Source organism: Macadamia integrifolia, chromosome 9, assembly GCF_013358625.1.
Source record: "Macadamia integrifolia cultivar HAES 741 chromosome 9, SCU_Mint_v3, whole genome shotgun sequence".
Classification (NCBI taxonomy): Eukaryota; Viridiplantae; Streptophyta; class Magnoliopsida; order Proteales; family Proteaceae; genus Macadamia; species Macadamia integrifolia.
This window is the reverse complement of record NC_056565.1, coordinates 23,038,691-23,043,121: the sequence shown is the minus strand read 5'-3', so window position 1 is coordinate 23,043,121 and position 4,431 is coordinate 23,038,691. Positions and strand designations below refer to the sequence as shown.

Genomic DNA, 4,431 nt, shown 5'->3' with positions numbered 1-4,431 from the left:
CTTGGCTAGAACATGTGTCCCATTAATTGCACCTAAACAATCCTAAAGGACCAATTATATATTAAAACAACTTAAATATGTCTAAAATTTTGTTGTAAGAACATACTTTCTATTTATGGATTTCATACCTTTAAGTACGACCACCATCTATCACTATCTTTGATAAATGAATGTTTCTCTTGAGACGGTTGTCCATTAATAAACTGATCTTGCATATCAAGAACATAATCCAAAACCATATTGAAATATCTACTAATAGTCTCTCTTGATTTCTTCCAATATCCTCTAGTAAGGCGGTTCCAAACATCAAATATAATAGTATGTAAAAATATAGCCAGTTGTTCTTTAACCCTACGATGAGTTGTATCATGGAGCCTACCAGATGCTTTGAACAAGAACGTGAATCTATGAAAACTATCTATGTTTATTCGGAGCATGTCAAAACGTTTCGTATTGCTCATTTCAATGTCTTCTAGAAAAGTCCTTAGAGTTAAGTAGGTATCTCTAGGCGGTGCTTCTTCTTCCTCCTCGTCGTAATCATCATCATCCAATATAACAAGTATGGCTACTACAACAACCATACAATCAACTATTGCTATAGTTCTTCTCCATTGTTGATATACAACAGCATCCATATCTCACATCTGAAGGAACAAACATTGAACTCAAATTATTGAAGTAACGACATTTCATTAGACATGTTAGTACTATAAATTTGGACAGTTATGATAGAAAACTAACCCAAGTACCCAAATGAACTCTATGACCTGTTAGTATTATATACTTGGGCAGTTATGATAGAAAATTAACTTTAGTTGGATTGAAAATCTAAGAAGAATAAATGAAAATCCAAAAGATCTGGAACTTGAGGATTTTCTATGCTTTCTGGCTATGCTCTGATCACATGCTATCAAAGGATAAAAAATTGAAATTACAGATCTTGGAGAAGAAGCTTTGTTGCAAGGCCTATGACAATCATTAGCAAACCTAGTTTGTAACATTGTATCTAAATAATGGAAATACATTATTATTTAAGAAAACAATTCCATATATCAAACTAATTGAGTTAACTAAAATAGTTTCTTTCACAACCATATTTAAACAATAAAGTAGGTGGATAAAGTATTAACATTCCCACAAGGAATTTCATATTTAGAGAAAGCAGCATCTCAAAGGTGCAAATGAAATCTTTGAGCATAATAAATTCTATTGTTATACAACATTCAGGACACTAAACAAGCAGGAATTTTCAAAATCATTTTCACAGAGGAAAAATTTTCTATTAGATTAGTGATAGATACCTACCATGAAGGCCATTAGTAACTCACACAAGCAGGTATCTGAAGAAATGGGTGCTTTTTTGCATTGAGCAATTCTAGTCACAAACAATAATAGTAAGGTGTAACAACTTGCAATCCCCCATCCACTTAGGTGTAATAAATAAATGTCAAAAGCTTAATATATTATTTAAAATTGAATGGTCTCTTTTATTTACTATGAATTAAATTTAAGAATCTGAATTAACTCCAGTTAGCAACTTATATGGATGCTTAACTGATGCAACACTGGGAAAAAAGAGAAGGGGTTAATTTACCTTGTTTTTCATAGCTAATGAAAAGTTAGTCAATTACTCAAGTCTGATCATAGAGGTTTAAAGTGGGATTTTTGATCTTATGTTTTGTCTGTTGAGTGATTGAATCATAATTGATTTCCTATAAATATTAGGAAAAGAGTTAGAATATTATTTCTCTGTTTGTGTTTATATTTCTAACAGTTTCTTTTATTTTGTTTCTTCCTGAACCCAGGTTAGTTTTCTACTCTTCTAACTAACTTATGGTACCCCTATTTTTGGTGTCAATTCCAGTTTGCTCATATTACTAATTTCTCTTTCAATTCTGTTAAGATTGATCTGGAATTTTGTGAGAAATTCTCTGCTGTCATATTTTAATTGTTCTAAATCTGAAACCTGAATTTATTATCATCTTAGTTCTCTCATCTCTGCTCTGACCTTCCTTTAGCACTAGGACTTTACTATTGGCCTTTCTTTCTAAATTACGATTTATGTAATATTATACCATTCGACAATCCTCATAAAAAATCTCACTCGACTAGGTTTTCAGGACAATTAGATCTTCCCTTAGTTATTAATTTTCTCCTCTAGTTCATCTACTCTAAATTGTCTGATTTTTAATCTTATCTTATTATCTTCTATTTTATTCATTAGTCCCTATCATTTTTCCTGTTATTTCTCTGGTTGGAAATCCACCTTGCAGGTCCCTTTTCCTGTAGAATATACTTGGAGGATTAAAAGATCAGAGTTACCATTATTGAGCCTTTTATAAACCAATAAAATCTTCAGTTTAATAAATAAACTTGTAATTGATTCCTTGTTGAACTAGACATTTTAAAATAGAAATCCTGTCACAGAATGATGCTTCCCTCCATTCCTCCCTTTTCTGTACACTTAACCAGTTGGTTTGAAAGCCATGAATCTTCCACAAGAAGAATGGTAAAATCTTAAATGACTTGATTGCATAATTTTTGAATTTGTCATGATACTATAAATAGAGAATGGGTAGGAGGACCTAAATAAAAGAAAAAGAGAAATTTATTGCTTGAATCTCAAACTTATTAAGGTATTGGAATAGATGAGACATACCACAGAGCACTGACTTTAGACCCTAACCAGATAAATAAAAAATAAAAGTAACCAACGAAAAGTTCAGGAAAAATGATACAATTAACTTTATGGAGGAAAACCACAGGGACAAAGCACATAATCAGAAAACTAACAGTAATACAAGAAGGTAAGTTGCACCAGACTTGAAAAGTTACACTAATTTGTGGCTATAAAGGCAACAAGAATTCCAATAAAAATTAATAAAGACGAGGCCCAAACTTAAAACATCTCATTTCTCCCTTCAATACTATCTAACAACTGTAGAAAGTCTCCAAAAAAAAAAAATAGTAATTAATTTCTTTTGACAATGTAACTCATAACACTACAATGTCTAATGCATTACAAATGGTGAATGCCACATCAGCTTGTCCCACAACATAGTAAGTAAATGCCTAAATCTAATTATTAAGGAAGATAGCAAAGCTTGTTCAGCTCAATGTCTTAAAATGTTACCCAGAGTTTAAACTGTAAAGGTTAAACTTGACTTGACACAGTACCATCAACCTACCATTGCCATTAATATCTATAACATTCAGGTATAAAATGTATATGCATATAAGCATTTGATAACAAACATTTATATATTCATCTTATGTTGCAAACCAAAACACGAATTTTAATCCTTCCCAAAAAAATCTTGTCAAATCCAATATGATCTCATGTTTTTCCAACTCTTGAATTGTGAAAGAATAACAACAATAGCGATGACCACTGTGAAATGGAAATGACGGTGATGGAAAAATCTAACCCCACTTCTCTCTCACCCAATTTTATAGATCATCCTAAACCTAATTTCTGTACTACAACTGAGAAACTTGAAGGAAGTCCATTCAATCGCTAAGATCTCTATTCTCTGGAGATGGAGGAGTCAGCTCTAAAAAATGAAAATCCTTTTAGGTCTTACTTCAAAACAAACTAAAGGAGTGTTAGAAGCAACATTTTCTTCCATCCCTTTGTTCTTCTACCAAGATTGTAGCATTTTTACCTTTGCTGGGAGAGAAGAACCTAAGTTGAAGAAGAAGAGGCAGAGCCATTGGAGACATCGTCTTGCACCAAGATCGTCTTTTCCACAAGAAATGAAAACCTCGATTTGTTCTTTCACCAAGGTCGTAGCCTTCTTGCCTCTGCTAGGTGAGAAGAAACTGAACTGAAGAAGAAGAGGCAGAGCCTCCAGCAAGATTGTCTTTCCCTCTTCTTTCCCACAAGAACTCCACCAATTTGGTGGGACTGAGAAATAGAAGGGGTTGCTACTCCGACAGGATTTTTGTGTCCCTGACAATTATCTCATGGTTCTCCCACCCCTTGCATCTAAACTACCCATATTTTACACATTTTGTGGAAAAACTGTCAGAAATCTCACCCATCAAATCCCTTCTAAACAAACAGGGCCAAAGAAAATAGTTTGCTTAGATAATTTTTTAGTTTTCTAGTCTAATTATTAGTTTTTTAAGCTTTTAGAATTTTTTAGATTGTCCTAGGCCATTTAAGGAAATAAAAAAGGGCGTAGAGTTTGAAGTCGCCATTTAAGTGTTGGATATTTTTCATATTGATGTATGTCCATCAAACCTAATTTAATTGGATTAAATTAATTACTTGTATTTTATATTATGTACTTGTTATAATTGTTATATTTTATGTAACTATCCATTTGTACTGTTACTTATTTACAATTATGGACAACCTTGGAAAAATCTGTTCTAGGGTTACTATATTGTATATTCGTTCAATAGAGATTAAACCAAAATATAAAT

General features: G+C 32.3%; 1 long non-coding RNA gene across 1 annotated transcript; it reads right to left on the bottom strand.

The window, feature by feature from the left end:
* Positions 1-225: 225 nt before the first annotated feature.
* LOC122088558 lies at positions 226-4,090 on the bottom strand. Its single transcript, XR_006143095.1, has 2 exons — positions 3,666-4,090; positions 226-644 (listed from the first exon to the last, which is right to left on the bottom strand). It is a non-coding gene; the product is annotated as an uncharacterized LOC122088558 (long non-coding RNA).
* Positions 4,091-4,431: the final 341 nt, after the last annotated feature.